The sequence below is a fragment of the Pelophylax lessonae genome (assembly GCF_965119305.1).
Source record: "Pelophylax lessonae genome assembly, chromosome: 3".
Lineage (NCBI taxonomy): Eukaryota > Metazoa > Chordata > Amphibia > Anura > Ranidae > Pelophylax > Pelophylax lessonae.
The window spans coordinates 200,991,574-201,015,424 of NC_138770.1; the positions used below are offsets into that span (position 1 = coordinate 200,991,574).

Genomic DNA, 23,851 nt, shown 5'->3' on the forward strand with positions numbered 1-23,851 from the left:
GGCACAGAATCCAAGTTGCATGAGGTCCAGTGTGAAGTTTCCACAGTCAGTGATGATTTGGGGAGCCCTGACATCTGCTGGTGTTGGTCCACTGTGTTTTATCCAGTCCAAAGTCAGTGCAGCCCTCTACCAGGTAATTCGAGAGCACTTCATGCTTCGTGTGTAATGCTTCTGATATTCTAATTCTATGAGATGCACCTGTAGAAACCGCAATCAGTATGCTTAAGGCCCCTTTCACACAGGCGGACCGTTCAGATCCGCCTGTCCGTTTTTTTGGCGGATCTGAACGGTCCCCCCATGCATTCCTATGGGGACATGTCCGCTGACATCCGACCCGATCCGATCCGTCAAATCTGGACGGATGGAAACCCTAAATCGGATGGGATCGGGTGAGAACGGACTGACGGTCCGTTGACATCCGATTTCCCCCATAGAGATGCATGGGGAACTGTCAGCTGTGTCTCCGCACACAGCGCGGAGACACAGCTGTCCTCCTGCTGCTCAGCGGGGGATCGGCAGCTCGATCCCCCGCTGAGAAAAACGGACTCCGTCCAATGGACGGAGTGTGTGAAAGGAGCCTAAAGGATTATTCTCAGTTCAATGAGACACTCTAAAGTAGCTCAAATGTGCCTATGTTAGAAAAAGCTCAAAGGACATCCCCTGAGGGGCTGTCCCACCTGCTGCCACGCCCCACTTCAAGGGCTAGGCACTATCTGCCAGGGAGAAGGAGAAAAGGAAAAGAGAAAGTGGTAGAGAGTGAAAGTAGAGTCAGAAGTAAAATCAAGGGACCATCCACTCCAGGATATGAGTGGCATTGGCATCAGGCATGTCCTGAAAGATAAGAAATCCATGCATCCCAAATATTTTCAAACACTTTCATTTTGTCGCTAAGGATCGCAGAACGTCTTTCATTTACCATGATCCAAGATAGCTTAGCTTTAGCCATGTCAAATGGAATGATGGCAGATTTCCAGGATCTCACGATGGTAATTGGCGCCACTATACATATGAAGGAGCTTAATCTCCTCAGGTGTCTAGGGGCCTCCTGCACAGGATAACCTAATAAAGCCTGTTCTCAAGATTTATTGTGTTTTACTTGAGTCAACGAGTAAATAAAATTCTAGATGAGTATCCATAACTTTTAATTTTGGACATGTCCACCACGCATGGTAGAGTGTACCCTCCTGATAGCAATCTAGAAAACATAGTGCAGAGGCTCCTGGGACAAAGGAGGCCATCCTGTTGAGATCATATACCATGGATTTACGACCCGTTATTATAGAAAGTTTAAGGAAATACTAGTTCTGAAACTTTGTATATATATATGCATATATATATATGCATATATATATATATATATATATATACAGTTAAACCTTGGATTGCGAGCATAATTCGTTCCGGAAGCATGCTTGTAATCCAAAGCACTCTTATATCAAAGCGAATTTCCCCATAAGAAATAATGGAAACTCAGATGATTCGTTCCACAACCATTTATTCATAAATCCTTCAATTTATAGTCCATATAAAAAGATTATAGCATTGCGATAGGTTATATAACCATAAAATGTCCATCCACAAATAGCCGCTTCCACAAGGGGATTAGAAGCAAAAAACCAGCAGAAGCTACAGAGTATCAAAGAGAAGAGTGGCACCTCTAAGTGTAGCAATATGGTTCCATTTAATGAAGGTGCAATATTTAGCAACTCACAAGGTTGACGAATAAAACAGGCACATCTAAGTACGCAGGCATCCGGGGTAAAGCTGTCCACATAGACTATCTTCTGCACCGCCGGCTGCCAGTCTGTAATCCTGACCGGGAAGACCACCCTGCAGTAAAGCGATCTGAAAGCGAGGGGCAGCATGGAAGGGATGACGTAGATGTCGGTGCGGAGGATGTCCTATGTGGACAGCTTTACCCCTGATGCCTGCATCCTTAGATGTGCCTGTTCCAATCATCAACCATGTGAGTTGCTAAATGTTGTACCTTCATTAAATGTAACCATATTGCTACACTTAGAGGTGCCTCTCTTCTCTTTTATACTCAGCTGTGACTTGAGGCTACTTGTATATCAAGACATCGCTTGTATATCAAGTCAAAATTTATTTGAAAATTTTGCTTGTCTTGCAAAGCGCTCGTAAACCAAGTTACTCTCAAACCAAGGTTTTACTGTATATATATATATATATATATATATATATATATATATATATATATAAATAGGATAGGAGAAGGAAAGGAAATGAGAGTAGAATCATTACAATCGTTCGTAACGGTAATACCAAAAGAAGGGAAGGACGCAACCTTGTGCTCTAGTTATAGGTCAATAGCTTTATTAAGCTCTGACATAAAACTATACGCAAAAGTTATAGCAACTAGATTAAAAGATCTAACGCCTGAATAGATCCATGCTGATCAGACTGGATTCATTCCAGGTAGAGAAGGGAAAGGCAATGGGATAAGAACGTTACTCCTATTACATAAATCTATAGGCATTAAAACCTCAGATCTACTATTGTCAAAAGACACAGAAAAAGAATTTGACAGGGTGGATTGGGGGTTTATGCTAGAAACATTAGAAGATCTGGGTATTGGTCCTAGGATGAATCAATGGATAAGAGCACTTTATAGGAATCCGACAGCATTGGTAAAGGTAAATGGAAATTTCTCACCTCCTTTTGGAATGTATAACGGGACGAGACAGGGATGTCCTCTTTCCCCTGTCGCTGGAATCTTTTTTAACTACCATACGGAACAGCGTAGAAAAAGGGGAGACGAGGAGCATAAGGTAGCAGCATATGCGGACGACGTTCTATTTTACATTACCAACCCAAGAATAACACTTCAAAATATAATAAAAGAACTAAAAAATATGGGGAACTCTCAAATTTCAAGATTAATCCAATCAAGTCAGAAATTTTGAACATCGGGCTAAGTAAGAGAGAGAAGAACTAGCCCTGCAGAAGGAATTTTCATTCACATGTGCAAAATCAGAAATTAAAATACCTAGGAATAAACCTAGCCTCTTCTCTAAAGAGCCTATACCATGTCAACAATATCCCTATGCTAAATGAGTTAAAAGCAAATATTAAAATCATATCACTATGGCCACTTTCATGGCTGGGCCGAATAAACATGGCCAAGATGGTAATACTTCCTAAAATCTTATATAAATAAAAAAAAAAAAATAGAAATCAAAAGACTTTCACACAAGTGTGAATGGAGCCTAGGGTTGTGTTTTTTTGCCAGCACAAAATGCACAGGTGCATCCCCCTGCAGACAGTTCTATTCATGTAAATTGGGATGCAGCAGCTATGAACTGTGTCCAGGCAACCACTGTGTCCCAATTAACATGAACAGGAGACCTGCATGTGGATGCAGCAGAAAAACTGTGCATCCCGTCCAGGCAAAACACGGCCCTCACCTGAGAGTATTATACCCAAAAGCAAATGGGATTTTTTATATTGCAACTTACCAGTTCTTAGATGTGGTGGCTGCATTCGTTTTCTTTTTTGGCTTTCTTTTTTTTATTTTCACTTGGTGATCCTGCCAGTAAACCTGTTATTTTTTCAAAAAAACAAGCTGTTCTGCAGATGTAGCAGTTAGACAGTTGAGATAAACCATTTACCACTGACAGGGGTGCTTATAATGATCAGTTTATTTTATTTACATGAAACCTTTATTCCAAAAAGAAAAAAAAACAGTTTGCTGTAACTGCTTAAAATGTATGAGATAGAATTTAATCTAAATTTGTTAGTGTATTTAAATGTGCTAGTACATATAACACTCCCATACCCCCTGACTGACAATGCTGCTGTCCAAAGGTGTCCCCTGTGTTCCTTCACTCATAGTATAGGCACTCTAATACAGGAGGTATGTTACTGACCAGATCAACAGGTGAAAAAAAGCCTAACAAAATAAACTAATGCAGCCACTACATTAAATGATTTGTAAGCTGCAATATATTACATTTTTTGTTTTGGATTTGATAAAGCTTTAGAGTGTAACTAAATGCAATTCTTTATTTTGGATAGAATGAGTGAGGGTTATAACCCTTGTCAGTTTTTTTATTTTCTCCTCTTATAGAGGAGACTTCCTTCCTGTACCATAGCCAAAACAGGAAGTGAGAGGAAATCTCTCCAAAGTGTGGGAATCACAAGGTGTCATCATAACTAGTGTCCCCATTGGGATTTCCCCTCGGTTTCTGTTCTGGTGACGACTCAGAATGTGGAATTTTCTTTCACTGGTGTTTTTAGTATTAATTCACCAGGACGAATAGAGAGGGTGACTGTCTAATGGTGGCACAGACAGCAATAACAACTTATCCCTCTCCCCTCTAATCAAAACTAAAAATATGGGCCTCTGTAAAGTAAAGTGCTGTGCACATCAAGGCCTTATGGTCTTTTTGTGTTCTGGAAAGAGTAAGTGTTGAAGTCCCAGCACATTTAGATATATTTGGGATTTTTTTCACCAAAAATATTTGGCAGAACACATATTGGCCTAAATTGATGAAGAAATTCGATTTTTTTTTTATTGGATGTGCAGAAAGTAAAAAAAAGTATAAGTTATTACCTGATAACTCCCTTTCCAGGAATCCTCCAGGACGGTCACATGAGAGATGGCTCCTCCTCCTACAGGAAACACAAGCACAGTTAAGTTTAAAAGGCCGCCCCACAGGCTGCCCCACAGTTGTAAAAAGATGAACTGGCCTGCTTAAGCGACTAGCTCAAACTATAATTCTAAGTATACAATTTACTAATAGGGTGGGGGTCCACCGTCCTGGAGGATTCCTGGAAAGGGAGTTATCAGGTAATAACTTATACTTTCCCAAGTCATCCTCCAGGACGGTCACATGAGACCCCAACGATGCATACCTAGGGTGGGACTACTGCCTGGAGCACTTTGCGACCGAAGGATAGATCCTGGGCTGAGACCAGGTCGACCCTGTAGTGTTTGACAAACGTCAGATCACTTGACCAGGTGGCTGCTTTGCAGATTTGCTCTGCTGAGGCCCCAGCCTTTTCTGCCCAAGATGTTGATATCGCCCTGGTGGAGTGTGCCTTGATACCGGCTGGTAAACTTTTGTTTTGCACTGTGTAGGCTGCGCAGATAGCCATTCTGATCCACCTGGCTATGGATGATTTTGAGGCCGCATTCCCTTTCTGAGTGCCTCCAAAGAGTATAAATAAGTTAGCTGATTTCCTGATTTCTCTGGTGACTTCTATGTAGTGTAGGATACACCTCTTGACGTCCAGAGTAGAAAAAAACCTCCTCCCCTGGTGAGGTTGGGTTTTGGCAGAATGATGGAAGGACTATTTCCTGTGTCCGATGAAATTCTGATGATACTTTCGGAAGGAAAAGAGGGTCCGCCCTGAGGATTAATTTATCTGGAAAAATCTTTAAGAAAGGTTCCTTGATGGAAAGGGCCTGTAGGTCGCTCACCCTTCTGGCTGATGTAATTGCCACAAGAAATGCCGCTTTCAGAGTAAGATTCTTTAGATTGCATTCTTCTAAAGGCTCAAAAGGGGCTTTGGTGAGTGCCTGTAGTACTAGTGTTAGATCCCATGGGGCCAAGCTAAGGTCTTTGCTAGGCCTGGATCTTTGGATGGATCTAAAAAACCTCTTTACTAAAGGATCTTCTCCTATAGGTTTTTCCAGAAAGACTGACAGAGCTGCCGCCTGCACTTTAAGGGTGTTTACGGCCAGACCTTTGTCTACTCCGTCTAGAAAAAAATCCAGCACAGTGCTAATATCCTTTAGGTTTCTGTTGCTGGGCTCCATTTTAAATCTGTATGTCTTCCATATCTTGTTGTAAATCTTCCTGGTTACTGGTTTTCTGCTCTGGAGCAGTACTTCCGTGACTCTTGTAGATAGTCCTTTATTTAGTAGTATGTTCCGTTCAGGATCCATGCTGCTAGTTGTAGCGTCTGACTGGAGGGGTGATGCGCTCCCTTTTGGGCCAGAAGATCTTCCTGAGCTGGTAGAATCCAGGGTTCTACCTCCGCCATTTTCCAGAGTGGAGTAAACCATGCTCGTTTTGGCCAGAAGGGTGCCACTAGGATTACCCTTGTCCCCTCCCGATGGATTTTCCTGATTGTCCTTGGAATCACTTGGATCGGGGGAAACGCATACGCCAGGCCGAAGCTCCAGGGAAATGCTAGGGCATCTATGCCCAATGCGTTTCTTTCCTTGTGTAAAGAGAAGAACTTCCTTATTTTTCTGTTGCTTTCTGTGGCAAAAAGGTCCACCTCCGGTGTCCCCCACTTCTGTACCAGCTGGTTGAAAATCTGTTGATTTAGCTCCCACTCCGCTGGGTCCAGGTGCTTCCGGCTCAGTAGATCTGCCAGCACATTTGTTGACCCCTTTATGTGCACTGCCGAAAGGGATAAAAGGTTTGCTTCCGCCTCTGATAGAATGTCTTGCGCTAATCTCATCAGGTGATTTGAGCGTGTACCACCTTGGTGGTTGATGTAAGAGACTGTCGTAACATTGTCCGACTGAATTTGGACATGTTTTCCTTTTGTTTCTTGTTGGAATCCTACCAGAGCTTCTCTTACAGCCGCTAGCTCCCTCATATTTGAGGACACTTCTTCCCCAGATTGGCACCAGATTCCCTGTCTCACCTGATGTCCTATGTGGGCTCCCCAGCCGAAAAGGCTTGCATCTGTCGTTATCCTGACCTGTACTGTGGGCATCCAGAGTCTCCCTTGAGAGAGGGAGTCTTCCTTTAGCCACCAGGTTAGTGACTTTTTTACAGTTGGTGGAATCAATATTAGACCGTCCAGTTCTGAGGTCTTCCCATTCCAGTGACTCAGGCGATGTCTCTGGAGAGGTCTCATGTGTAGCTGAGCCCACTGTACTGCTGGGATGGCTGCTGACATGAGGCCCAGGACCACCATGGTGTTTCTTCTTGATATACGGTGTAGCTCTATCAAGCGCCCCGTAGCTTCTTTGAGCTTCACAATCTTGTTCTCTGGTAACAGGATTTTTTGTGTCACTGTGTTGATTCGATAACCCAGGAACACTGTCTCCTGTGAAGGGATTCTGTTGGATTTCTGGGTGTTGATCACCCACCCCAGTGATGTGAGGAAATCTTCTGTTGTTCTGAGATTTTCCAACACTTCTGCCTCTGATTTGCCGTATATCAGGAAGTCGTCTAGGTAGGGAATTATCTGGACCCCTCTTACTCGAAGGTCCTGGACTACCTCCGCCATAATCTTGGTAAAGATTCTCGGTGCCGAGGAGATTCCGAATGGGAGTGCCTGGAACTGGAATAGGCGTATTTGTGACCCCAATCTGGTTGCGAACCTTAGGAACTTTTGATGCCTTCAGTGGATTGGCACATGTAAATAGGCATCTTGGAGATCTAGGGTTACTAGGAAAGCATCTTCGGGAAGTAGGGTTCTCACTGAGAAGATGGATTCCATCTTGAACCTCCTGTACCTTACTCTTCGGTTGAGGTCCTTGAGATTTAGGATTAGGCGGTGTTTGCCTGATGGTTTTAGCCTTAAAAAGACTCTGGAAAAGAACCCTTCCCCTTGGTGTGATAAGGGTATTTCCTTTATTACCTCCTCTTGCAACAGGTTCGAGATGGATGTTTCCCAGGCTTCTTTTGCTGGTGATGTTCTTGGTAGAGATGTTACCCGAAATTTGTGAGGGGGAGTTGTCACGAATTCTATCTTGTAACCTTCCTTGAGAATCTGTACTATGAAACGGTTCGTACAGAATTCTTCCCATTGAGGGGAGAAGAATCTCAGTTTCCCCCCTACCGGCCGTCTGGCGTCACTGGGGCTTGCTGACATTGCTGCTATTATTGGGGAAGGGGTTGTTTGGTCTACCCTTGCTCTTATTGTATACCCACTTCCTCTGGGTATTTGGTTTTCCTCCCTTGGACTGTGTATCGCCTCTCGGGCGGCGAAAAAATCTCTTCTGTTTCTCCTTCTTTTTGGCGGGGAATCCTTTTGATTTGTCCGCCGATCTTTCCAGAACCTTATCCAGTTCTTGGCCAAAGAGTAGCTTCCCGTCAAAAGGGATACTGCACAGCTTATTTCTGGATGCGTAGTCACCTTCCCATGTTTTAAGCCAGAGGGCTCTTCTGGCAGAGTTTACCAGACCAGTGGTTCGGGCTGCTATCCGTACACCTTCCGCCGCTGCATCTGCCATATAGGCCACCCCTTTCTCTATCAAGAGGAGGGAATACTGTGCCTCTTCGCTCCCTGGGACCTTTTCCAACTGTCCCCTTAGCTGTTCCAGCCAGAAGGACATGTTCCTAGCCACGCAGGTATTTCCCATATTTGGCTGAAAAGATGCTGCCCCCGCCTCATAAGCCCTCCGAAGTGTCACATCGATCTTCTTATCCATCGGATCTTTTAAGTGGCCCATGTCTTCAAAAGACAAGTCCGACTTTTTTGACACTTTGGCTAGAGGCGCGTCAATTTTTGGACATTTGGACCAAACTCCTACTGATTCCTCGAAGGGGAATCTCTTTTTCATTACTTTAGGGAAGAAAAGCTTGTTTTCGGGACATTCCCACTCCTTCTTGATGATCCCTTTCAGGGATTGGTGGACCGGAAAGGTACGTGTCTTCGGAACCTGTAGGCCTCTATATAGTCGGTCTCTCACTGATCTTGGTTCTTCCTCTTCTTGTAAGTCTTCTGTTACATATATTGCTTTCAGTAGTTCTTCCGTCTCTTCTGTTGGAAATAGGTGTCTGGTCACTTTTTCCTGTACCTCACTGTCATGCTCTTCTGAGTCTGAGCTGTCTCCTCCCAGGAGTTCCCCTTCCTCATCCTGGGAGTCTGATTCTGAGGATTCTTCCATTAGCCTGGTGACCGTTTGGATCCTTGCCGTTTTTGTGCGGTATCCTGACGTGGATGGTTGGTCTGCTCTTTTCATCCCTTCTATGGATGACTGTAGCGATTTCAGAGTGGACGTGACTTCTTTTTTGAAATCAAGGAAACCCTTCCCTAATGGCTTGGAGTCTTCATTGATTACTTTCTTAATGCATCTTTGGCACAATAGCTTGTCTGAATCCGTTGGCATTTTTGTCCCGCAGGTGCGGCAGTGCTTTTTCTTTGGTTTAACCGAAGTGTCTGTGGTTTCTGCGGGCTTGGGCTGTAGACAGAGAGAGAAACAGAGACACATATCTAGTTATCTCCCGTCTCAGGGTATACGTATACCCTCCCCCTCCCCTGACCCCCTTAAATTCTCCCCCTTTTTTCCCCCCTGACCCCCCTTTTTTGAGAGGCCAAAGGAAAAGGGCCAAAAGAAAAGAAATTTTTTTGGGGGGGGGGGGGTGGTGGTGGGGAAAGAGGAGCCCCATTCCCCTCTTCTTCCCTCCACTTACCATACTCGGGCTGGGGCCACACACCACAGCCTCTGGTAACAGGGACTGGTCCTCCGCCATTAGGACCGCCTGGAGGGAAGGAGCCTTGCAGCAGGTGAAGCATAGCCAAGCCGATCTCCTGTGAACTGGCGCCATTTATATTTGAATTTCCCGCCAGAGCGTCTGACGCTGTTCCGGCGCTCTTTGCAAACATCCAACATGGCCGCCGCCCCACTTCCGGTGGCGGCGCCATATTGGCTACGTCACTTCCGCCGCGCCAGCGGCGACGCTGGCTGTCACAGCCCATGCTGGAAACTCCACCGGGAGCCCAGCGTGGAGATGACCCTTCCGAGGGGAAATGGCGAGCGGCTCAGCACGGCCTCCGGCTGGCCGCCATGGTCCCCTCTTGGTCCGCTATACCTCGGTCCCCCTGGAGTAAGGTAAGCGTTTAGGCAGGATACTGGGTTTTACCTGCCTAGGTCTCCAGCCTTGCTTCTGCCCTCTAAGATAGAGAGAGAGAGGAGGGGGTATCTTCTGAAGCCTCACAACCCCCTCCTCTCCCGTGGACGTCCTCTTTCCTTGCCCCCATTGCTGGCACCAGCCCGCCAGATACCCTTATCGGCACAGGCTGGTGAAGGGAAGAGGTATCCCAGGACACCTGCCCAGGATAGGGAAAATAAAAAAAAACAAACAGGGGATGTTCAGGACCATGCTTGTGTAAGCAGGACAGGAAACACAAGAACTGTGGGGCAGCCTGTGGGGCGGCCTTTTAAACTTAACTGTGCTTGTGTTTCCTGTAGGAGGAGGAGCCATCTCTCATGTGACCGTCCTGGAGGATGACTTGGGAAATATATATATTTATTTTGAATTGACAGTCTTTTTTGTTTTTAGCGCAAAAAATAAAAACCAAAGAGGGGATCAAAAACCACCAAGAGAATGCACTATTTATGAGGGAAAAAAGGACATCAATTTTATTTGGGTACAACATCGCAGAACCGCGCAATTGTCAGTGGCGTATCGCATTAGTGACATGGTCATAAAGCAGGGTGACTAGGTGTCCCCGATTTTCGGGAACATTCCCTGGATTGAGAACACTGTCCCCGGTCGAAGTCTGTCCCTGGATTCAGGGCCAGAAATTTGTAGACAGGGCATCCCATGCTGGCTGAGAAACAGACTGGTGGCTCAGATGTAAACGCCCCCTGCTGGATGATATCATTGCTGCTCCTGCTACTGTTCAGGGGAGGAGAGGCAGAGCCAAAAATTGACTGTGTGGAGGGCTGAGACCGGGAGGTGAGAAGATGGGGGAGAAGGGGGGGGGGGGGGTCTGTTTGTACACAGGTGAGGGCAATGGGGGAGCGGGGGTCAGAGCTGATGCAGTTGCATGGAGAGATGGAGAGTTTAGCTGTTGTGGGGGAAGGGCTAAGAGGTGGCTGCAGAGATAATCTATGAGAGAAGGGTGCAGAGGAGAGCTATGGATGTGGGGGCAGAAGTGTCCTCTGTGCATAGCAAACCTCTGAACCCTGTACTCTATACCTAACACCCTCCTGTGTATTACATAGTCCTGTGCCCAGCCCTCAGTGTATTATGTAGTCCTGTGCCCAGCCTTCTGTATTATGTAGTCCTGTGCCCAGCGTTCTGTGTGTTATGCAGTCCTGTGCCTAGCGCTCTGTGTGTTATGCAGTCCTGTGCCTAGCGCTCTGTGTATTATGCAGTCCCATGCCCAGCGCTCTGTGTGTTATGCAGTCCTGTTCCTAGCGCTCTGTGTATTATGCAGTCCTGTGCCCAGCGCTCTGTGTATTATGCAGTCCTGTGCCTAGCGCTCTGTGTGTTATGCAGTCCTGTGCCTAGCGCTCCGTGTATTATGCAGTCCTGTGCCCAGCATTCTGTGTGTTATGCTGTCCTGTGCCCAGCGCTCTGTGTATTATGTAGTCCTGTGCCCAGCGTTCTGTGTATTATGCAGTCCTGTGCCTAGTGCTCTGTGTATTATGCAGTCCTGTGCCCAGTGTTCTGTGTGTTATGCTGTCCTGTGCCTAGCGCTCTGTGTATTATGCAGTCCTATGCCCAGCGCTCTGTGTATTATGTAGTCATGTGCCCAGCGCTCTGTGTATTATGCAGTCCTGTGCCCAGCGCTCTGTGTATTATGCAGTCCTGGGCCCAGCGCTCTGTGTATTATGCAGTCCTGTACCCAGCGCTCTGTGTATTATGCAGTCCTGTGCCCAGCGCTCTGTGTATTATGCAGTCCTGGGCCCAGGGCTCTGTGTATTATGCAGTCCTGTACCCAGCGCTCTGTGTATTATGTAGTCCTGTGCCCAGTGCTCTGTGTATTATGCAGTCCTGTGCCCAGCGCTCTGTGTATTATGCAGTCCTGTGCCCAGCACTCTGTGTATTATGCAGTCCTGTGCCCAGCGCTCTGTGTATTGTGTAGACCTGTGCCCAGCGCTCTGTGTATTATGTAGTCCTGTGCCCAACACTCTGTGTATTATGCAGTCCTGTGCCCAGCGCTCTGTGTATTATGCAGTCCTGTGCCCAGCGCTCTGTGTATTATGTAGACCTGTGCCCAGCGCTCTGTGTATTATACAGTCCTGTGCCCAGCTCTCTGCGTATTATGCAGTCCTGTGCCCAGCGCTCTGTGTATTATGCAGTCCTGTGCCCAGCTCTCTGTGTATTATGCAGTCCTGTGCCCAGCGCTCTGTGTATTATGCAGTCTTGTGCCCAGCGCTCTGTGTATTATGCAGTCCTGTGCCATTTGCCAATAAATATATATATATACAGGGCTTTTTTTCAGCGGGAACGCGGGGGAACGCAGTTCCGGCACCTCCAGCAATACATGTATGTAATGGCAAGGGGTGCTGGGGTGTGCTACAGGATCTATTGATGCTGGCTGCTGGGGATCTTTTGTCATTGGAGGGGATCTATTTTTGCCTGAGGGGGAGGTCTGTTGTTGCTGTGGGGAATCTATTGTTGCTGGAGGTGACTCTTCTGTTGCCGGGGGTCAGTTGTTGCTGGAAGGAATCTGGAGAGTCTATTGATGCTGGCTGCGGGTGGGATCTGTTTTTTCTGTCGGGGGTCTATTGTTGCTGGGCGGGGGGGGGGGGGGGTATTTTGTTGCAGTTGGTCCATTGTTGCCAGGGGAATTCATTGTTCCTGGCTGCAGGGGATCTATTTTACTGCTTTTCTTGTTATCGTTAACAAATTACATGCAAATTACTTTATACCACAAATGTTACTTGGTTCTATATTCTCTGAAACGGGCAGTACTGGGAGGTGGGTGGGGTTTGGAACCAAGGAACGATGCTCGAAGGTTGATAGGGGCGGAGACAAGGGGATATCCAGAAAGGAGGAGTTCCTGCACCTATTCTCTGAGAAAAAAAGCCCTGTATATATATATATATATATATATATATATATATGTCCCCGGATTTCATTTATAAAGTGGGGTAAATCTTCTAGAGGTCAAGTGGTTAAAAATAAAAAAAAAGTTTGTCTGGCATATCCAATACTATACAAACTTCTTGTTATGACCTCTAATCCTTCTGAATCCCATCTGTACTTTTCTCCCTGTCTATACAGTACAACGTGTCACCATTGCACACGTTATTAAAGTTTCAGCAATAGAAAAAAAAAAAAAAAAAAAAATCTATTTCCTGTGTCAAAGCACATCCGTTTCCGCTTCCTGCTCTCTCTGCATTCCCCAGCCCCATCTTCAGGCTGACGTGTCGCGGCTGATGACGTTCCTATAGCTGATAGGCCGGGCCGTATTCTATATAAAAGCTGAACGAGACGGCCGCAGCTTTCCCCGGCAGTCAGCGGATCGGGACGCGGAGTGAGTGTGAAGGGAGTCGGGAAGGAGGGTGATCGGGTGTCAGGGGAAGGGGGGGCCGATGGATGGTGTTAGGAGGGCAGTCAGCGGAAGTGTTTAGTGGGGAGGGAGGGAGGTGGGTGCTGCTGCTGCCTACGTGGAGTAAACACAAGGCTGGACTGCGTGTACACCGAAGCACTTGTCATTGACTGGCGTGCCCGGGGGGTATGGAGGGTAGTAAGCGATCCCTCATCTCCTGTATGGCCGCTGTGTGATCATGTCCTTATCCTTGGCGATCCCTGTCCTCTGCACTGCGATCCCCTCTTCTACATCCTCCTCTCCATCACAGCTTCTCCCATCTATGGCAGAACTTACTATCCCCCTCCCCCCAAGTAGTAGGGAATAACCAGTCTGTAATGCACTCAGGCTATCCCTACATTGGTCCCATTTACCTCCACAGGTCTGCCCAAGCTTTTTATATGGGATCAGTCCACCTAGAAGTCATCCTTCAGTTTTGGATGGATGCAGATGATTGACACCAGCTTGCCTTTATTTCTGATTATATTGTGCACCATTACTTAGACCCCCCCCCCCCCAATTCCATCTACTTGTTTCCCATGGAGGCTGCAGCATGATTATTGCCGGCAGAGCAAAGGCCAGAAAGATAAAGGAATGTGTTGGGTAATTCTGCTTTCCAGCAAAAAAAAAAAAATGACATCTCAGTTTGGGACGTTCCGATTCTTAAGGCCTGGTTCACGCTAGTGTGATTTCAGATGGCACTTCAGTCCTGCACAATCGCAGGACAATGGAAATATTTCCAAACATCAATTGTGTGTGTGCTACTTTGGTGCAGTTGCCACATGATTTTGTCCCCTAAGACTTCAATGGAAAAGCACCTAAAATGCATGTATTTCAGTGCATTTGTGGCAGTTTTGTGTATAACGTTCAGTCTCCTGCTCCTGTAAAATGAATGAAGCCTGAATAAAATAGTCAAAAATGCACTACAAAAATCACACTGAAAATCCGAACAAGCCGCGGCCGCACTAGCATGAACCTTGCCTTAATATGTTACGTTCCCCCCCCCCCCCCCCCTATGTAGAAGTCAGTGACCTGTCAGCCTGACCCATATGGTTGTAATCCTGCTAGTGACTAAAATATATAATACACACTAAAAACAAAGTCCAAAAAGCTCAAGTGTGTTACTTGTCTATATCAAAAGAACTCACAATCAAAGTGTTCCAAAACCATATGGTTTTCAACATTGGGAGTTGTTTTGATCTAGACTTAAGTTTTATGGAACTTGTTTTCAATTTATTTCAAGGGATAGAGCGGTACCTTTTTTTTATTACCTTTCTACATTTTAAAATGTTTCTTTTTAAATGTGCAGCTTTCCTCTGATTCCCACACCTTCAACTCAGTTCTTGTATTTCATTATGAGTTTATATATATATATATATATATATATATATATACTTTTTTTTTTTTTTTTTTTTTTACCCACTGTAACTTATTAACTATTAACCTAGAATGAGAAATCCATTAAAGAGCAGTGACAGTATGGCTTATTACTTTGTGCATTCATAGGCGTATGTTGGGTAGCCTAGTAAAGCCATGGCGTACATTTTTATGGCTTGCACCTTAGTCCTCCAGTATGTAGTCATTACATGAGATGAAAGCCTCCTCTGCTCATTGTCTTTAATAGCAATGTATAAAGACGGTCAGGATCCATACACCATATGGACTTTATGGTAGCTGTTGGTATCTACTCAGCTGAATGGAAACCTTGTGTCAATATTGATGTGATATTCAGTCAATATAATGTTCAGTGTTTCTGTATGGCCTATATTCTCTGGGTCGTTATTCTGTAGAGGCAATATAGTACTGACATCAGTGAATGGCAAAGTGCAGAATTGCATCTAACTTTGTGAAAAGTTTTTTTTTTTTTTTTTTCAGTGTGTTGCTATGTGCTACCTTAGTGTTCCACTCAATACCTAACTGGAAGCAGAGATTCAACCTGAGTCCGAAGTGGTGACGTTGGCATAGAAAGAGGCCTGAGGTGGGAGGGGTATGCAGAGCTAGAGGAGGGGGGAGGTGAAATCCTCCTAATCCAGCTCCCAGGCACAAGTCTGTGTTGCAATCTCTGCTAGTGAACCTAGCACCAGACTTCTTAAATATGTGAACTGTGGGACTTTTGCCTTGTGACTTGTAAGCACATTGCCGAAAATGTATCTGATTTCTCTTAGTTTGTGAGTTCCCTTCCATCGGACAGTTTTTAAATGAATTTGCTTTTATAAAGGTATCTAATTGTTTTTAGAAGTATATGTTCAATTTTTCTCTCTTGCAATTGATTTATGATCCATATGCAAGGTTAAAAGCTGTTTAAGATTGGCAGAATATAGAATTTAAGAACCAGACACAGTTCAACCTAGGAGCTAACAGGCACTTCTAAAGGGACAATTTGCTTTGAATTTTCTTAAGCCATAGGTTCACATAATGGCCAAGCACCTCCACTGCTCATACCTATTTTACCCATGCTGTACTACGGTCATGTTTAATCACTAGATTCCTGGAAAAAAAAAAAAAAAAAACCTGTAAGTTCCAAGTTGTGCTTAGTCAAAGCTTACACAGGACTAAGCTCCTACCCCCCCCCCCCCATATGACAGCTATTGGGTCTGATGATTGGCTGTCCAGGTGTTTAGCGCTGCGGCATGGATGGATAAGGAGAGCTGCATGCTATCTCAGACCCGTTAGTTTTACTTTATGGCAAAAGGAAATGGACAATTCCATTGACCAAATTCAAAGGAAAGCTGTCATGACACATAGGTTGCCAAAGTTTACTTTGCTGAAAATATTAACGCCTGAGTGGCATGCCGATCTTCTTGCCTTTTTATATGTTCTATCACTGAACTGGGGAAATCTACACATAAGAGTTTCTGAGGTCCTACTCTGTGTATTTTTAGGAGTTTTAGATCTATGACAACTGCACAGCCAGGCAATCTACAATTTCAGGAGGTCAGCAGTGACATGACGCGTTTTCTTTCATTTATAGGTGTATTTGCCCCCTGACTCCTGGGTCTAGTTGAGCTCTAATATACAATGCTGGATGAAATGATTTGGACTACTTTTGTGCTTTGCCTAGATTATATTTATAAATAATTGCTCTGTTTTGAAAACGTATTGTTTTATTTATACATATAAATCAAATACGCCTTATTTTCAAAACAACTCTTGCCAAAATAAATACCTGGAATAAAGGGCTTTCTGCCAAAAAGAAACTGCTGAATAATCTTCTGATACAGACAGTTCAGAATTTCAGATTCCTGGCCTCCCAAACAGCCCGCATTCCCCCCATCCAGAGTCCCTTTCAGTTAGTTCAATTCTCTGACCGCCCATATTGTCCTGTACTGGAGTTGGTCGCCCATATTGTCCTGTACTGAAGTTGGTCTCTACACAATCCTGGAATGGGCTCCAAAGTATCGTGTGCTGCAGCAAACCCTAAGCTGGAGACTGTAACCTGCATAGTATAGTGTACATTTTTCCCAGCACACCATGGACCTTGACAATTGGGTACATTTCACACGGGTGGACTGATCAGGTCCGCCTGTCTGTTTTCCAAGCGGACCCGATTAGACCATCCATTGCCCTGTATGGAGCAGCAGACATGAATGGGCATGTGTCAGTTTACACCCGCCTTGATCCTATTGGATCTGCTAAAAACAGACGGATGGAGCATTTGTTTCATATCTGTCTAGTGGGATGTGTCCCCTCTGCATTAGTGGGGTTGACATGGCCCTGTTATCTGCCTGCTCAGCGGGGAGCAAAGGACAGATCCCCCACTGAGCAAGCCTATCTGCTGGTGAAGTCCGCACGTGTGAAACAGGGCCGAAGTCTGAAATGTGAAAGATCACATCAGCGTGCAGTGTTTCGGGTCCTTGCAGGACCCCCTTCATCAAGCATGTGATGATCGTATGCCTGACTAAGGGGGTCCTGCTCTGCCCTACAAAAAAAGTTGCACTCTTCTTTTTTTTTTTTTTTTTTTTTTGTGACTTTTCTTTACTAATAAAAAGTTTAGACTTTTTCTGAAGATCCATGGTGTGCTTGCATATTTTTAAAGTGTGCTGTAGTAAAGTTGGTCTCAGTGTTGGACAAGGGATCACATTCCTGAAAGTGTTGCTTTCTGAAGTTTTAGCGGACAACCACTCTGTTGTACTACAGCAGCAATCAGTAGAGTGGGTAGAGGTAAGCATCCAACTTATTTGTGGAAAGTCGATTTTTTTTTTTTTTTTTTTTTTCTTAGAGTTTCTGTTTTACTCTTTGTATTCATGAGCCATATTGGAATAGTGTTGCGTTACCTGTCATTCTGTAGAATTACAAAAATGTTTGTATGGAAAGAACTTGTTTGTTTGGAATTTATTTTTGGTTTAACGTGGAGACCTCCTTATGGTAAACAAAATGTAAACTTCTGGAACTTTTTCTCTAGTTTATTATCCCTGAAAATCTATGATCTGCTTTGAAAATTATCTTTGTTTCTTTTCTAATACTAGTCCAGATTCTGACAGAAGTAGTCTTGTCTCTGCACCCTGTTGCTCTGCGCTTGTCCTAATCGCATGCATAGCGTCGGGTAGCCGCCCCCATGTCCGGCTTTATAAAGACATTCATGCAGCAGTACTGCTCTTTCGGCTTGCATTCCATAATTCCAAGCATTCTAGCAACTGAAGGAATCTTTCTGTTACAGAAGCAAGTTTTTTTTTTTTTTTTTTTTTTACATTTACTTTAGCTTATTTTAGTTAATCTAAGTAGTAAAATTGATTTTAGATATTTTTACATATTGGGCAATTAAAAGCAACAATATTTGGATACAGTTATCATGGTTTCTGACTGTAAGAGTAGTGTTCTTTGAGTTCAGTTTGTGTAATATCTAGTCACTTTATTTCTTTATACCAGCCGAGTTGTGTATCTGAAGGTTAGGATTGTTAGACTTCAGTGATAGCTTGGGGAAAACATATTTTATTTGCAAGGAAGGCTTGGAGAATCTTGACAATCCTAAATTTTATGTGTGTGTGTGTGTGTGTGTATATATGTATGTATATATATAATATAGTATATGTGTGTATGTATATATGTGTATGTGTGTGTGTATGTGTGTGTGTGTATATATATATATATATATATATATATATATATATATATATATATATATATATATCCAACAGTTTGCACTACAAAATGAGTGCAGACAGTACAGTTACAATGCAATTTAATGCAGGAGGAATCGGATTTGAGCTTACATTTTGCTAGTACTTTTGGTCAAATGTGCAGTCGTTTAGCATATGGTAGTAACCGGTTTCAAGTCTCTGAATGCCAGGCTTGTAAAAGATGCATGCAGATAGATTTTAATTAGTTGTTTGAGTTTCAATTAAGGATACTTTCTCTAAACAGCGTTTAAGTGGATTTCCAGGCAGCCAGAGGGTTAATCTGGGGTGGAAAGCACTGTGTAGTGTATGCTGAGCTGGCAGGGAGCACTGTCTCTTTAAATCATCCCCTCCCCCATACCGGTAATACAGGCTGTGCTGAGGTGGCAGTACAGAGGGGCCTGTCCCTGCTGATCACTAACCTCCAGCCTTCCATTGCTCCAATGCTCGGAGTGTGAACCTCCTTCTCAGCACATACACACCTGCCAACTCAGTGGCCTGTGACACTGATCCTCGCTGATCCCTCGTGTGCGCTGTACAGCGTCTCTACATCTAGCACTTCCTCATCGCTTCTCTCCAAGCAAGTCCGCCTACAAATCAAAGTTGTTCTTACTGCTTACTTGTAATTGGTGGATTAGAGCAAGCCAGGGTGGACACTCCACTATTCCCATAAAGTATTTCCCTTTGGCCGGTAAATAAAGATCTCAAGCGGGACATGACCCGGTGTGTCTTAAACTTTCCAGACAGGAAAGAAAAGTCCACTTTAACCACACAATATCTACTAATGTTTTCTGAACTGTCAGCAAACCAGTCTAAAAAGTAGGTTTTTAACTGCTTTAAATTGTATTGTTCCTGTTAAGTACACAATGCGTTTGTGAGGAGAGGCTGTGAACTGTTGTGGAATCTTTTAGTAATGTTTTATTACAGCTCTGCCTCAGTGCTTGTGCTAAATTGTTCTTAATTGTAAATCTTTATTTGCAAAGTAATTATGGAACATCTGCTGATTTAGCCTAACACATGCAGATGTAACAGCCTTTCATTTAAGTTTCTCAAGCAAGGAAACCTTGTTTCTTCAAAGCTTGTTGCGATAATTTGTTATAAAATGTTACTGGTTTGACAGTGGTGGTGGCTGAGGGCTCTCTTCCCCCCCCCCCCCCCCCCCAGTTCAGTTGAGCTGCCTTGATCTGCAGAGATAAAATCCGGGGGCACACAAACAATTGTTTTCCATGTGCGCTGGTCACATCACAATACTGCCTTGTAGCATTGCACCGATACCGGTATCAGTGCTGATACCAAACATTTGCATGAGTATTTGTACTCCTGCGAATGCTCTGATACTAAAGCCTAGTACAAACTATCAGTTTTTTTTCCGTTCCATCCAGCGGGCTGAATGAGAAAAACTGAAGAGCTCGAGAATAGAGATCCTGTACTAACCGATGTTAGTACAGCCATCTCGCCAGTGCGCTATTGTGTCCTGATGGGGGCAGCATCAGCAGGAATGACTGGGGCATGCGATTAGGAGTGGTCACACAGCCTATTTAAAGTGATGATGGGGGGGGGTTGACAACAGCCGCTGCTTTTTGCATGTAGCCGCACACAGAGTGGATAGCTTTGGTTATGGATGTCCTAGCCTTAATGTAGTAGTGTTCAGGCTCTGACATCTGGATCCTTAAATAGGAAGCCCCTGAACAAGAACCCTGCATTGATAGTTCTTGTTCAGGGACTTCCTGGTAAAGTTGAACAGTGCTCTGTCCCTGTCTTTTTAAGGTTCTACTTTCCCACACGGTCCCTGTGTCAGTGCCCGTTCGCGCTAGGTACATTGGGATTGTGCTGGTCTCAATGCAAAAATCATTTTTCTTATGCCAGTTCACACTATTGCAGCTCCCTGAAAAATGTATATGCAGTACTTTTCACACTACCCTGAAGCTAATGGGACTTCATGAAATATCACTTCGTAACATTTTAGTAAAGTTCATAGGAAAAAAGTAAGCCTTGTACTGCATCAGGATCAATGCACTCCAGCGGCTGTGACTGCTGTCTGAGACTAAAAGTGGCCAATTCAACACACATTATACTGGTGTGGCCTGCTGTTGTCACCTTTAGGAAACCTGCAGCCACCAGAGTACATGTAGACCAGGAGTGGCTTCCAAGAAGCTGCCGGAAATGCAACTGCGGCAGTGAAAAGCAACAAAGGATGAAAATGTGAAAACCAGTACCAATCTGGCACCTCAGTGCACAACACAGTAGTGGGCTGCGCAATTGCACTGAAGCAAGTCGGTTGACTACGGCCAGTTTCTTTATGGCCAGAAATATTGTTTAAATGCCGTCAAACTGTCCACGTCCATGGTCTGAGCAGTTTTACGTGAACAGCAGTAGTGCCAGCCATTGATTAGTGCATAGTACAAATCTGACAGCCATCCACATAGATTGTGTGCGTGCAGAGTTTTCCCTGTTTCCCTGAAAATAAGACAGTGTCTTATATTAATTTTTGCTCCCAAAGATGCGCTAGGTCTTATTTTCAGGGGATGTCTTCTTTTTCTATGAAGAATATGGTACACATTTATTGTTGAACAAAAAAAGGAAATGTATTACCTGTATACGGTACGGTAGTAGTTGTCATCACAAACCTCCCCCCCCATTTTGATTCCACCCCCCCTTCTGTTCCTCCTGTGTCATTTTGATTCCACCCCCCCTTCTGTTCCTCCTGTGTCATTTTGATTGCCCTCTCTGACCCTCCTGTGTCATTTTAATCCCACTCCACCCACCCCTGTGCCAGTGGACACCTTCACCAGACATCCACCCCACCCCTTTATCAGACCTTTCCCCCCTACCTCAGTCACCCCTGTGTGTCCACACAATGTGCTCGACTCCTGCCCCACCACGCGACTCACTGTCTAATTGTGAGTCAGCCAGACTCTGTTAGGGCAGAGCAAGCAGCAGGCACTTCCTGACTGCGCTGCGGCTATCAGTGAGGGGCGCCCCCCGCTACGGTCCAGAGCCCAGAGTTACGGTAGCTTCGGGGGGCCTTATTATCGGGGAGACCTTATGTTCAGGGGAGGCCTTATGATCAGGGAGGTCTTATTTTCTTGGGGGGGGGGGATACCTTGTATTTCAGCGGGAGGTAAAACTGTAACAAGGTCCTATTTTCGGGAGTTGTCTTACTTTCGGGGTAAACGGTAGTTCCACCAGCAAGGATCCACAAATTCACATCGGCGGCAGCCTTTGTGACTGTATCCTAAAGCTGGCGATACACTGATCAAACCTCTGCTGGTCCAGCAAGGAGTGGCCTAATTTCTATTTTAAAAGTTTTATTTTTCAGATAAAGGAAAATACAACAAGACTTTCCGGTAGCAAAAGCTATAATAAGCTCAGTGTACAGGGACAGGCTGACAAAGGGAAAGAGATGCCCAGACAAGGCTGCTTAGACAGTTGCAGGGCTTGGCATGGAGAGTAGCGAGTTTGTGTAGGATTTGTGGTTCTCTACAATTGGGCAGTCAACTGATTAAATGAAGCATGGTGAATGTTTGTCTTGTTTGAATGCTCCATGCTTACCCCTAGATACGTTCCTCCTCGTGGTGAAGAAATGGCATCTTTCCCCTCCCCAGGCAGAATAGCCAGGTTTTTGTGGGATGAGGATTGGCCTGTGCATTTCTTTGGCTGAGGGGGCTAAGGGAGTTGATCCTTCAAGAAGGACAGGAAATTTGTGAGGCTAATTGAATGGAGAAATGTTGCAGTTAGAATTTGAGGGAGAAGAATCTTTTAGCCTTAAATGTAAGACCCCTTTCACACTGAGGCGCTTTTAAGGCGTTGTTGCGCTAAAAAAAAGCGCCTGAAAAGCTCCCGAAAACCAAATTCCATTAAAATCAATGCTTTCACACCAGGGTGCTGCACTGGAGGGGTGGTGAAAAAAAAAAAAACTCCTGCAAGCAGCATCTTTGGGGCGCTCAAAGGCGCCCCCTCTATTGAAATGAATGGGAAGCGCCTCAAAATGGTTCTTTTGAGTCATGTGGCCTTAAAAAAAGTGCACCACTAGCACCTGGCATTTTATGGGCAGTTTTCGAGATTCAGTGTAAAAGCAGCTTAAGGAAAGCCGCCTGAATAAGTCTAGTGTTGGAAAAATAAGATAGAAAAGCCTAAAGCAGTTATAACTTTAGACCTGTCCAAATGATAATGAAAACATTTTCAGTCTGCCCATTGGAGAGATTTATTATTTCCTGCCCTGACAGGAAGCAAGGGGAAAATCTCACCAATATGGCCAAAGATAGCTATACGAATCTAACAGAACCGCTAACCCTTTACCAGCTTAGACCAAATAAAGCTACAAGGAGCAAATTGTAAGATTTAAAAAGTATACAATGTGAGATTAATAAACATTTTTAAACTTTAATTATTTTTTTTCCCACTTGCCAATGAAAGAATGGGTCTTTGAATTTTAAAGTGGCACTTCACCCCCCCCCCTTCAGGATTTGGGATTTTTTTTTGGGGGGGGGGGGGTGTTGATGGGTACCTAGTTTTGACAGGTACCTGCTCCAACTTCTAGTCAAGTGGCAGCAGCAATCTGAGCGAATGTTCGCCCCCCCCCCCTTCCATCCCCCTGCCGCCTCTTGGGACATGTCGCAGGTTCCAGGAGACTGCAGGACCAATCACGGGTGCAGCATGGCTCACACATGCGCAGTGAACAGCCGGCTCCAGAAGGAGTCAGTTGGCTGCCCACAGTTAGGATGCCGACGCCTGCACCCGAAGCCCGGTTGGGTAAGGACATCACTGGGTCCTGGGACAGGTAAGTGTTTTTTAAAAGTAAGCAGCTACAGTATTTGTAGCTGCTGACTTTTAAATTTGTTTGTACAGGGTGAAGAACCTCTTTAAGGTCAAGGCCAAAGAGGGTCACTTTTTCACTGCATGTTCGAGTAGTTAAAAAGCATGCAAACTAGTAGCAGATCAGTGCAATATAGCGTGAAGAAAATCTATACTGTATGTGAGTGTACCATGAAGGCCATGCACCAACATGAGGCATTGTATGGGTTTTCTGCATCTTTTTCTGTGGGAGAACCCCAAGAGTATGGTTAACAAATCTCTCAGAAAAGAAAGGGTGCATTGTAATAGTGATGCAAAACGATATTCTTATTATACATTTTTTTTATGTAATGCTCTCTTGTGTTTTTCTGCCTCCTTGTAATGTCCCTCATGAGTCCCCAAACTGTTTATTTTCAACGAGCAGTGCATTAGTTGTGGTCTTGTGTGCCGCCTTTACACCCTACTACTACTCCACCATCTTGGTTGCAAGCAAAAGAGGGTGGCTATGGTCCTACATACAGTAGAACCATAGAGAACGAACATAGCCACTTTCTAACAGGTTGTCCGAACACAACAGCAAAAAAATAAAATGTATTTGGTGGATGCTGATGGAAATAGAGGGTACTCATTTGCATTAATACATCTTATTTATATACTGTGTATATATAGGGGGGTATACAAAAAAAATCACCCCTTTAATAACATTTTGTTGCTTTGCAGCCTAAAATGAAGACAGATTG

The 23,851-nt window shown here is 44.6% G+C and overlaps 1 protein-coding gene across 1 annotated transcript in view; it reads left to right on the forward strand.

Annotated features, from left to right (window-relative positions):
• Nucleotides 1-13,056: 13,056 nt before the first annotated feature.
• HDLBP (high density lipoprotein binding protein) overlaps nt 13,057-23,851 on the forward strand; it is a 73,759-nt gene continuing 62,964 nt past the window's right edge. The window contains exon 1 of the mRNA XM_082249010.1: nt 13,057-13,149. The gene's annotated coding sequence lies outside the window, so the exon portion shown is untranslated. The remainder of the gene's footprint in view (nt 13,150-23,851) is intronic.